The following is a 12,785-nucleotide window of genomic DNA, read 5'->3' as shown; positions in this document are numbered from 1 at the left end:
CAAATGAGCTCATAGATGAGAAAACTAACTTGAAAGTTAAAAAGATCTTTCCACAACTCCTCCGCCTGAGCTGGCCCTGAAATCTCTGAAGGCACAGTGTTCATTTCCTGTCCAGGGCCAGTTCGGTGGCCCTCCTGGGCTCCTCTTAAAAAGCAAAGGACAGAGCCACAGAGATCAACCAGGGGTTGGAAGGAACAGCCCCACTTCAGCCCAGGTAAGCAGCGTATATATTCCTCCGCACGCCACCTCCCACCGAGGGTCATTCGACTTTCCATCAGCAGCAGCTAATGACGTGAGGAGACACGACCCTGGCGGGGTCTCGCTCATGTGGCCTCGCTCATAGCTCGGAGGAGGGCCTCATAAGTCTCAGGGAAGCCTCTGGGCTGTAAAACAATGAGACGATTCCTTGGCAGAAAGTGGATGCTGGCCCGGAGGGTGCAGACTTTTCCTTCATTGACCATCCCGTGAAGATCCTGTCTTTACTGGGAGCTTGGGAGGAGGCCAACGCCTGTGGAGCTGGGCTTTTCTAGAGAGGCATCTGAGCTGAGGCCCACCCCATTGGGCTGTATTTATTCTTTCCTGCAGGGCCTCATCTGATAGATGTCGCAGAGCCCACACTGAGGAGCAGGCATCACTTCGTGCTGGGCGGCATTAACCCAGAAGGGCCCCTAGGGCCCAGCCTGTCTGACTCCAGATTCACATCGCTTCCTTGGCCCTCATCTTTGCAGCCCTGGCTGCAGCCAGGGGCCCCTCCCCCAGCCACAGTGGTTCTCAGGTGTGTGTTGCTGTGTAACCCCGAGGACCCAGACAAGGGCTGGCCTTCCAGCCTTCTTTGCATCCAGTGTGCTCGGCTCCCGTAGGCCCTGGGACACTGTGGTTCTGAAGGCCCCAACCTATGTTGCCCTGGAGGCTGGTCACTTCTTCAACAGCCCCCACTCAGCCTTCCTCCCTGGTGAGACTTGGTTTTGCTGTTGTCCACACTCACTCCATGACTCAAGGGTAAATCCTAATTACTGTAAGCCAAACATGGCTCTTTGTCAGTGATGGGTCTAGAGGTAGGCCTGTGACACAGTTCTGGCCAATAGGATGCTGAGGGAAAGCATGCTTTGGGAAAGGTCTCTCACTGATAAAAAAAGACACATAGGGAGAGGTGCTCTCTCTCTCCCTCAATAGTGTCATCTGTATGTGATGCTTGGAACACTGGCAGCCATACCGAGACCACGAGGGGTGTGAGTCTGAGGACAAAGCTAACATACCGAGTGGGGGACAGACTTGAAACATGGAAGGAGCCTGGGCCCACCATGATGTCACTGAATTGCTAAATTAATCAACCCTGGTGCTGTGTTTCCTCAAGAGTTCTTGTGTGACATTTTCCTTGGTGCCATTGGGGTTGAGTTTTCTGCTCCCTGCAGTGGAAGCCTCCACACTGCCTCAATCCCTGTCTCCACCTGCTCACAGCCCCTTTCCTCCTCTTTAGGAGCCACAGAGATCAGTCAGGTAGCCTCATACGCCATTAAAAACAACAGTAACAGTCTCAGCTAAGGTCACCAAAGTGCTGTGGTTACATTGCATGGAATTGCCCCAAAGATGTGTGGTTTGATGAGTTGGATGCTGGTAGCATGAAGCCCCTGCCCCCTCAAAGCCCTTCTCCGGAGGGAAAAAGGGCCTCAGGACCCTCCCACTCCATGCCCACTCCACTGCTTTCCATCCCCAGCGAGGATTGAGAGCTGGGGGATCCTCATGCTCATCCTCACCTGGGTGTTGGGATCATCCCTCTGTAGTTGGCCCCCCTGTGAGCCTCCCTGCTCCACAGGCTTCCATCTTCCAAGGGGTATTGCAGCTGTTGCTCACACCCCTCAGCCCCGGAGACCAGGGCTTTTCTATCTCTGCCACAGCAAGCAAGTGGGCCTGTCTCCCCACCATTCAGCCACAGGTTGGATTCACCCAGGATCTCCGCCAACCAGGGGACAAGCAAGGTTTCTGGGAGCACCAGGGCTCATGGTCTCAGGAAAGCCTGAGGGATGGCAGAGTGCAGAGGCAGCCTTCTGTGGCTCTAGCTCCCAGGAGCTTCCTCAGGGGTGGGAGTGCTAGTGGGGGCAGCTTAGAAGCAAGGAAGAAAGCTGTGGTCAGGGCTGAGGTTCTGATGGGGAACGAGCCAGCAACAGGGGTGACCCCTGCACTGGGAGCTCCTTGGGGTTGGGAACCTCATCCTTCTCTCTAAGCTGTCCCATATCTGACATGGCTTAGGATGGGTGTCCCATGGGTATAATCGTTCCTTCATTCAACATGCCGGACATAGGACTGCAGTTGTGATCTCTCGCATCCAGAGCCGGGGCCCCTTCCCACACCCACCCTGCTTCCCTCTCCCACCTGCCTCTGCCCCTGGAGGACCTGTTGCCCGCCTCACTCCCTCCTGAGGGGGGAAAGATGGCAGACCCCAGGCCTGGGGCAGCACCTGTTCCCTCCAGGTGAGCCATGACCGAGGGGACCTGGCCTGGGACCTCCCCTGCTCCCCCTCTATGCCTCAGCACCTGCCAGCCTATCTTTGCTTGCCGGTGTCCCTGACATCCTGAGCCCCCGTGGGTTCCCTGACCTTGGGCACCTGGCCTGGCTCCCTTTACTCACAAGGTTCCCTGGCTCAGGTTCCCCAAGAATGGGCTGACCTGTTTGTCTTTGCTGTGGGTTCCACGAGAACTGTTAAAGATGAGCATGTGAGGCTTCGCTTGACATTTCTTAAGAAAACAATCAATAAAGAAATGAAAGGGACACAGGGGAGAGGGCAGGGGCCCTGGCTGGGACCCCGGATCTTAGGCCAGGGCAAACTTGGACACCTTCCCTGACCCTCTGAGCTCTGCCCAGGGGTGGGGCGAGACGCCTCACAGCAGAGTGGCGGGGAGGACTAGCTGAGCTGTGCTGCAGGCATGGTGAAGGGCTTGGTGCCGCTGCCTGTCTGTCTGCAGGGCTGTCGCTATGAGGTGGACCACACAGTCGGAAGAGAGGGCTGTGGATGGAAGCCAGCATGGGCATTTAGCTCTGTGATTGCAGGCAAGCCAGGGAGCCACTCTGAGCCTCAGTTTTGCCACCTGTAAAATCTGAATAATAGCAACTCTCTGATGGGATGGTGGACAAAAGTGAGCTAAGCTCTGGGTAGCCTGCCTGTGCTGGGTCCGACACTTGGTGGCGCATCTCCCCACTTCCCTCTTTTCCTCCTTCCTGAGCTTGAATTTAATGCATTACCCACCCCCACTGAAGTTCCCACAGGGAAGCATAGCACTTTTCTGCATCCTCCTGCTCTGTGTCCTGGCTGCCCCTCAGGGATCAGCTCAGGCATCCGTCCTGGGGCCAGCCCTGCCACACGCTCCATCTCTTGGTTTGGCTCTGGGCTCTTCACCCTGGGCCAGCTCTGCATGCCTCCCAGACTGCCTCAAGGTGTTGGTGACAACTCTATTTGGCCGAAGTGCTGTCACAGTCTCCCACATAAGGGGAACCATGCAGGCTGGCGCCCAGCCTCCTCTGGCTCAGCCTGCTGCTGTGTGGGTGGGGTGTACTTGCTACCCCTCTGCACGGCTCATGTGGTAGCGGGGGACCGACCTTCGCCAGAGGCTGGGAGGGAAACACGCAGTCCGGCCTCCTTCTAACACAGGGCTCACAGCCTCAGTTCTGGTGGGTGGTAGGGAGGAAAGAGACGTCTGCAGTGGGTGGGTCCTGGGGAAGGTGTGACCTGGTGCTAGAGGATGAGGGTAGAGATGGCCTTTGGAGCATGAGGGTGCCTCTGTCTTCTGCAACTGTGCAGGGGTAGAACCCACGCCCTCAGTGGCGCACAGGCAGGTGATAGGGAGAGGGGCAGGCAATAGTCAGGCATGGCCCCTCGGGTCTGCAGAGGAGGAGCAGAAGACTGGGGAGAGGGAAAGAACTCACTTCAGGACATGCTGGAGTGAGGCTCCGATGGGGTGCCTGGAGGTGCAGGAGTTGGGGGTCACTGGAGGCCAGGACAGGGCTTGAACTGGAGTTCACCTGAGTCACTCTCAAATGTACACAGAGGGCCTACTGCCTGCCAGGCACTGTGCTGGCTATACCAGCTACACCGCTGCACATGGGGGTAGTTAAGACCACAGGAAAGAGTGAGGGGTGGCCCCTGGGCACCCACATCAAAAGGCTGATAAGGAAGATGTAGCTGTGTGTGTGTGCGTGTGTGTGCGTGCACACACACACACTGCACCAAAGTCCTTCATCTAAAGCTTCCAGTCAGATTCAGAATAAAGTGGCACCTTCCCCTGTGGCCTCCAAGGCCTGTCTGTGATCTGGCCCACACTCTTGCTCACCTTGAGCTGCAGACTGCCTTGCTGTTTTAGTCCCCTCCCAGGCCCTGGCCCTGCTGTCCCTCTGTCCGCAGCACTGTCGCCCTGGCAGTGGTGGGGCTCGCTCCCCCACCCTGTTAGCATCTCTGACTTAGACTGTCTTCTCCAAGGGGCCTTTCCTGACCTCATCATTGTGAATATGGCCCTGTGTGATGCCCTCCCTCCCCAGACTCTTGTGTTTTCCCCACACTACCTGAAATTGTGCTAACTGCAGATGTTAGTCCATTGTGCACTGCCATAAAGGAATATCTGAGACTGGGTAATTTATAAAGAAAAGAGGTTTCTTTGGTTCACAGCTCTGCAGGCTGTACCAGCATGACACCAGCATCTGCTCAGCTTTGGTGAGGCTTCAGGAAGCTTTTACTCATGGTAGAAGGCAAAGGGGGAACAGGTGTGTCACATGGTGAGAGAGTGGGGGAAGTGCCAGGCTCTCTCTCTCTTTTTTTTTTTTTTTTTTTTTGAGACAGAGTCTCGTTCTGTCACCCAGGCTGGAGTGCAGTGGCGTGATCTTGGCTCACTGCAAGCTCCGCCTCCCAGGTTCATGCCATTCTCCTGCCTCAACTTCCTGAGTAGCTGGGACTACAGGCGCCCGCCACCACGCCTTGTATAGTTAGTAGAGACAGGATTTCACAGTGTTAGCCAGGATGGTCTCGATCTCCTGACCTCGTGATCCAACTGCCTCAGCCTCCCAAAGTGCTGGGATTACAGGCTTGAGCCACGGTGTCCGGCCTCAGACTCTTTTAAACAATCAGCTCTGGCATCTCACTACCACTCACAGCCAAGGGGCGGGGCTGACCCATTCATGAGGGACCTACCCCCATGACTCCACACCTCCCGCTACGTCCACTTCCAACAGGGGGGTGTCACATTTCAACATGAGATTAGGAGGGACACACATCCAAGCCACGGCACCGTGTGTTTGTTTGTTTGCTCTCGGTCTCCTCCATTGAACACATCTTTCCCAAGACAGGGGCATGATCTAGTCGAAGCAGGACCACCAGTGTTTGGTGCCTAACAAAGGCTCAAAACATGCTTGTAGAGTGACTGAATGAGGGACCCAGGGATGGGGAAGGTAGGACATGTCGGGGCATCTGCGGATCCCAAGGCAGGACTGGGTTTCACAAGGAAGGGAGTGTCATTCTGCCAAATTCCTTTCAGATGGAAGAAGGCTGTAAAAGGAAAAAACAAAGCTGTAACACCACAATGTCAAAAGAGAGGAGCACATTTTCATGATCTTGGAGGAGGGAAGACCTTCCTAAGCAAGACACGAAATCCAGAAGCTATAAAACAAAAGCCTGACAGATTTGACTACATAAAAATAAAAAACTTCTGGCAGGGCATGGTGGCTCTTGCCCATAATTCCAGCACTTTGGGAGGCCGAAGCAGGCGGATCACTTGAGCTCAGAAGTTTGAGACCAGCCTGGGCAATATGGCGAAACTCTGTCTCCACCAAAAATACAAAAAAACAAAAAAAACAAAAAACCAAAAAAAACCAGCCGGGCGGGGTGTGTGTGCCTGTGATCTCAGCTACTTAGGAGGCTGAGATGGGATAATCACCTGAGCCCAGGAGGCGGAAGCTGCAGTGAGCCAAGATCGCGCCACTGCACTCCAGCCTAGGTAACAGAGTAAGACCCCATCTCAAAAAAATAAAATACTTGTAATCCCAGCACTTTGGGAGGGCTGAATGGGTGGATCGCCTGAGGTCGGGAGCTCAAGACCAGCCTGACCAACATGGAAAAACCCCATCTCTACTAAAAATACAAAATTAGCCGGTGTGGTGGTGCACGCCTGTCATCCCAGATACTTGGGAGGCTGAAGCAGGAGAATCGCTTGAACCCAGGAGGTGGGGGTTGCGGTGAACTGTGATTGTGCCATTGCACTCCAGCCTGCGCAGCAAGAATGAAACTCGGTTTCAAAAAAATAAATAAAATTAAATAAAAAGCTTCCGCATAGCCAAATACATGATAAACAAAGTTAAAAGATATCTGATGGACCGGGAGAAAAGACTGAAAGCATGTACCACAGACAACAGATTAATATCATAACAGATAATGGGCTTCTATAAGTCAGTCAGTAGAAACTCACATAACCCAGTAGAAAAAAATGAGTAAAGGAAAGAAATAGGCAATTCGTAGGGTAAGAAATTCTCACAGCCAGCGAATGGCTGAAGAGACGCTTCACCTCCTCAGTCACCTGGGAAATCAAAATAAAACAGCAAGAATACATTAGGGGCAAAATTGAAAGGAATAGTAGTGCTGCACTGGCAAGGATGTGGGGCTCCCAGGATCTCCTAAAACAGAGTGTGATCCCCATGGAGGATGTGAGGCAGCTGGGCCACTTTGTGATATTCAAAAATGCACACTCCTTGGGACCCAGAAATTTCGCTTTTAGGATGTTCAGTGCCTCAGGGTTTGTACGAGCAAAGGAAGGAAGTGGCGCCATCTAATTGCTTGTCAGCAGGGAGGACGTTGCACAACAGAAAACTGTGCAGCCAACACAAAGCCTGCCCCGCTGGCATTGAGAAATGCTCTCAACTCAGCCAGTGAAAATAACATCAAGATGCACGACAGCACGGGCAGCACGGGCTGGTTTGTGATTTTTATAATCCTGCGTGCGCAGTCACACGGATGTATACACGCCTGTAATCCCTGCATATGTAACTGCGTGCAGTCATAGGTATTTCTGGAGTGAAATGTACAACTCTCAACGGTAGGTAGCTCTGAGGAGTGGAATGGAACTGGAGGAGTGATCTCCATCTTTATTGTTTCACTATTGCAGAATTTAAGCAACTAAAATGTATTCCTATTATAACATTTTAATAATGAAAAAATAACAGCACTAAAGAAGGGTGTGGCTGGGGCGTGGAGGGCTGCAGGTCAAGGCAGGAGAGGCCTGAAGATTGTGCACCAGGTTGAACCCTCAGGAGCCTGCAGGGAGGCTACTGGGCAGGGGCATGGTGGGTGGGAGCTGGGCCACAGAATCCCCACGGGGGCCAGCCTGCTCCCAGGCCACCCCACAACTCTGTGAGGCAGGCTTCTATGTCCCCACTCTTCTGCTATGTAGAGAGATGCAACCCAAAGTCTCTTGGGCAGGGTGGAAAGTGCAGAGCCAGGGCCCACCCCACCAGGCACAATCTGACCCTCTCCCGGTGCAGTCAGAGGCTTGGGACCTGGCAGTGTGAGGTGGCAGAGCCTTCACTGTGGCAGCACCCTCTCAGCTCAGCAGTCCTGGGTGAGGTGCAGTTCCGGTGCAGCCTCCTCCAGCCCCTGGGAATTTCAGGCTCCCCTTCCTGCGAGGCAAGGGTCGTCTCCTTACGGCGGCCTCCACCATGCCCAGAGCGGTGCACAGCTCAGTCCTGGACATGTGGCTATAGCAATGGGTGAGGCCTCTGGGCAAATATCAAACCAATGGACGACTTTGGACATCTGCACCTCGGGGGAGAGAAGCCCAGCTGGAGACAGACTCTTGGATGGGACTTGGAACCAAGAGCAGGTGAAGGCGCTGGGGAGGGCGTGTTGAGAGGAACAACAGCCTAGCACAGAGCTCTGGGCTCCCCCATGCAAGCATAACCCAGGAATCACGGTCTCTGACATCCTGAGCCCAGAGGGGCAGAGCCTTGGGCGGGCAGAGACTTGCCCAAGGCCGCCCAGATAGCACCTCGGTCTGCCTGGCTCCCTAACGTGCCAACCCTCACCGGTCACTCTCCTTGCTGTTTCTATTTCAGACTTTATATCTCATCTTTGTTTTATTTTCTTTTACTGCCCTCGTCCATAATAGCTAATTTGGTGATTTAAGACAGCTGCACTGTTTTGTCTTTATTTCTGCCTCTGACCTTGGTCCTTGGGGTCAGAGGCTGATTGGCTGGAGGTTTGAAAGGTTGGAAGGAAATTGGGAACAACTGCTAGAGGCCAGAAACCGAGGAGACGCAGCCGGGGACAATAGGCAGACCAGTGCCCCACGGTCTGCTCCTTGGGTGGCTGCTGAGCAGGGGCTGGAGCACGGGTCAGCCCTGTCCACTCACACAGCCGAGGATGGGACTCCAGTATAGAGAAGGAGGCACACACACCAGAGCTGCAAGCGAAGCCATGGCTGCTGCCTGCTGGGCACTTGCTCCTCCTCATTTTGCCTGCGTAGCCCCAGAAGGTGGGCGCCATGGCTCTCTTGCCATCTTACATAGGGGTTAAGGGCACAGACAGCCAGGAAGGGGTAGGGTCAGGCCTGTCTGACCTTGAGTCTCAGCCTCATAATCACCAGTCAGTAGTGGCCCTGGTATTAGGCTCGTGTCTGCACGTACCTTTTTCTACATGTTTTCACTTAGGTCTTACAAGGATCCTGTGAGTTGGGTATTTTGGGCTCCATTCTACAGACAATGAAACAGAGGCCCAGGAAGGTCAATTAAGGTCACCCAGCCAGTACGCTGCAGAGCTTGCATTCTGACCCTGACCGTGGTCCTGGCTCTTTGGGTCTAGCCCAGCCCGCTTGCCCGGGGAGGGGTACAGGGAAACAAGCAATGCCTGGCCGGTCTCGCTTCATGATAGTGCCCACGCTTTTTCCTTTTCCATTTCTTTTTCTCCAAACCTCAGTTTCCTCATCTGTAAAATGGGGGATAAGCTGCCTTCCTTCTAGGGTTTTTGAGAAGATGAATGCCAACAATGTATATAAATTTTTGGGCTTGCTGGCCAACAGGTGGCTGAAAAGAGTGGTTAGGAATATTTCCGAGGGGCCTGGTTGTCGGAATTTTTTATGCAATGGCTTCAGGCAGAGCACCTAACCCTAGCTCTTGGTCACAAGATTCAGGGGAAAGCATGAATGGCTCAGTGTAAATCCATCCTAAGGGCAGGGACAAAGGGCAGGGAGTGACTGGAGCCACCAGTGTCTGCAGGTGTGTCTGTGGCCTATGGGGGGCGTCTCCAGGACAGGGCCTTGGCCTATTGGCCTCTGTCAGCTGTCATGCACCGGAGGTATGCAATACAATCTTGATGAATAGGTGAGTCATTGTCCACGAGCCCCTAAAAACAGACCTGGACTCTCTCTCCCCCCTCCCTCGTCCATGTGTGTGCATGCTCGCTCACACACGTGTGGCACACAAGCACACTGGCTCACTAGCCCGGCTGGAGTCTTATTGCACGTCTGGGGCTGCCCTGGGAGAGTCAGGTGATGTCACTGTCTGCAGCGGCTACCTAGCCCACAGGGACTCCGAGTGAAGCACAGAGCAGATGTTCATCACCTGTTTGCAGAACTGCCACCTTGGGCCGCAGAACAGGGTTCTAATGGCACTTGCCCTCTCACCATCACTCCTAAGCTCCTGCTCAAGTGTGGGAACTGCGGGTTGTCTGCCTTTGTGTTTTCCCCAGCGATCTGTACAGAAATTGCTCAGGACTCGCTAACTGGATGGATGCACGAAAGAATGAAGTGGATCCAGTTGGGTAACTGATAAGAATGAATTCTATGCAAGATGAAAATGGTAAGCCACGTGAACCCGTTAGAACACAAGCTCACTATTGCCGTAAAATACAGGCTTGCTGTAAAAATGACAAAGTAACTGTCATGTAAACCAGATCAGAGTCTACTGGCCCCTCACACGGTGGGCTGAATGGAAGCATGATGGGCTTATCTGGCAGCTCCATGGCACCGTGGACCCAGGCTCTGCTGATTACAAGAATCAGCTCTCACCACTCAGTCTAAGGTGGCTGCTCCCGCTCCTGCCATCACACCCACATTCCTGCCAGCAGGAAGTGGGAAGGGAAAGTGGAAGGCACTCCTTTTTCTTTTGAAAACATGGCCCAGAAGTTGCTGCTGTTCACATCTGGCCAGTCAGACTTACTCCATGGGCCACACCCTGCTGTCAAGGAGGCTGGAGAAAGTGGTCTTTAGCTGGGAGGTCCCGTGCCCAGCTTAAACTCAGAGGGGCGTTTAGTAAAGCAAGAAGGAGAGAACAGACACTGAGGGCATCTTGTTTGCTGTGCCCTGCCTCATTTTGAAAGGTGGAACAGCCTGTGCATTGGCAGTGTGTAGTGGGGTGGAGGCGTCATGCCAGTGTGACTCTGTGTGAGGGGAAATGGCAGGAGAGGCAAAGGTGGGCATTGGTGTGAAGGGACTGAGGGGTTCAGGGGTGTGTGGAATCTCCCAGAGGTAAGGTGGAGAGCCCCTGAGCCCTCTGAGAGGTACAAAGAAAAGAAGAAGGCTACACAACAGCTGGCTGGTGGCCTGCCCCGTGCCAGCCTGTGTTCTAACCCAGACACACAGACAGAGGGCACGAATGGGTGGCACCAGGCTGGAAGCTTCATGCATATGGAGTGCATGGAGCCCCTGCTTCATGGAGCCCCTGCCACGGCAGCTGCACCACGTGTTGCCAGCAAATCTGAATGAGCCATCAGCTTGTCCACAACTAGGAGTTTCCCAGTTTCCCTTGAAATATCAGCGACTCAGGCAAGGCCAGTCTGACTCTCCTCAGGGTGAGAGTTGGTAGCCCTAGGCAGTGGCCGTGGGCCCTGGCTCTCCAGTCCCCACCACTCCCTACTGGCCCGCTTTCCTCCTGCAGCTCCTATCTGCCTGTCCGGAGGGGAGTGGACCACCTTCTCCACACCACCGAGACCCCACTCAGTCACCCCAGGGTGACAAAAAGCAGGACACGTCCATCCCTGGAGAACACACATTCAGCTCATTCCCGTGTACTCAATGCCAGGCCTGTGCCCATGAGACAGGGGCTAGCAGAAAGGGTGGAGATCCCTTAGGAAAGGAGAAAGAAGTTTCTGTCTTGTGGAGAAGCAGTCCAGAGGGAGGCAGGCCAAGACAGACGCAGTGGGACCCCCGCTGCACCCTGCTCCAGACGCAGCCCAGGCCTCGTGGTCCAGAATGGGCCCTGGCACCAGCCATGCTTTCTACATTCCAAGCAGTGGGCGCAGGTGCCTGCTACCTGTCCTTTAAGGAAATTTCCAGAAGCTCCATGTAGCACTTATGCTCGCAGCCAGCAGGTCACTCACGTGGCCACACCCAGCCACTAGGGAGACTAGGTGGCCCTGTGCTCAGCGAAACACTAGGCTTGTGTCTCTAAGGCAGCCCCAGGAGAATGTGTATGGGCAGGGCTCTCTGCAGCCTCTGCCTGGGTCTCACGGATTTCTTCCCTTTCCTCCCCACCTCTGACCCCATGAGGTGGTGAAATACACATCCACGGCACGAAAGAGAAACTGTAGCCCAGAGAGGTTTCATAGTGTGTGAGGCTCAACCTCTGAGCAGCAGGCATTTGCTTCACACTCGGATTTACCCCTAACATGGGAGCCCCCACACATCCCTGCTTGGTGCTTCCATGGTATGAACCCCGCTGCCAACACAGCACTGATCCCAGAGACATCCAGACACCCGACAGTCACCACTGACCTTTGAGGTTTCTTGCCACTGGATGGAACTGGTATTTTTTCTTCTTATTGGGGTTGGGTGTAGGGTGTGATTTAGCCCATGCTGTGGAAGATGTGACTGAGTATATGTGTGGGTTACTGAGGTCTGCCCTAGGAGCCCCAGGCCTGTGGGGACGCGGCAGCATCTCTGGAGCGGAGGAAGACAGAGGCTGACACAAGGCTCTCCCCCTGGGGCGGAAGAGCTGCCCCAGAAGCTGAGAAACTGCCACAAAACAAAAACAGTTTGATTTCATCCAGCAGCCAGTGACTTATTAGCTGCATTGTTTTCAACATCATCCCTGGCCAGGGCTCAAATGTGGCTTTATTTTGCAAGCGGCTTTGTGTGTGGAGACACATCCGGGGTTCATAATGTTGCAGACTGGGATATTTTGGTTCTTTATTGAAAGGGAAGATCTTACTGCCACCGGGCCCCGCCTCACCCTCCCGATTGGAAACTATGTGACCCTTACGATGGGGTCCCAGCTGGACACCTCGAGCCAGATTTCCGAGCTGAAAGGAACATGGGGCCTCCGGGGCCGAACACATGCTCTGCACAGCTGGCCCCGGTGTTTTGTCCTGTCCGTTAAAAACAAAGCTTACACTGAGCAAAGACTTGCTTTCAGATCAAATATTTGTTGGCACACATACGTGTCCTGTTGGTTAGGAAACATGTTTTTTTTTGTTTTAAAATTAGATTTCCCTGGAAAGAACAATGGCAAAATCAAAGGAGACAAGTGTTTGGTGGGGCAGAGAGAACAAAATCTTTTGCCCAAAAAGTCTTACGGTTTGGTGAGCACCAAGCTGTTGGCGATGCCTGCTTCCTTGGCTGGTGTCACAGGATGGGGTTTGCATTTGTCGAGAACAGCAAAGCTGCCACCTGGGTCCCACGGGGGGACCCTGGTGCAAGGCATACTGGAAGCAGCGTCGGCGACGGCGTCTCTCAGCTCTGGTCAGCCTCTGTTCTTCGCGCCTGGCTGTGGCACTGCTTGAGGGTGCCCCGAGGGCTGGGAATTGCTGGACCGATCCTGGATGT

This window comes from Theropithecus gelada, unplaced genomic scaffold (assembly GCF_003255815.1).
Source record: "Theropithecus gelada isolate Dixy unplaced genomic scaffold, Tgel_1.0 HiC_scaffold_15884, whole genome shotgun sequence".
NCBI classification, from domain to species: domain Eukaryota; kingdom Metazoa; phylum Chordata; class Mammalia; order Primates; family Cercopithecidae; genus Theropithecus; species Theropithecus gelada.
Note: the sequence above shows the minus strand (reverse complement) of the source record.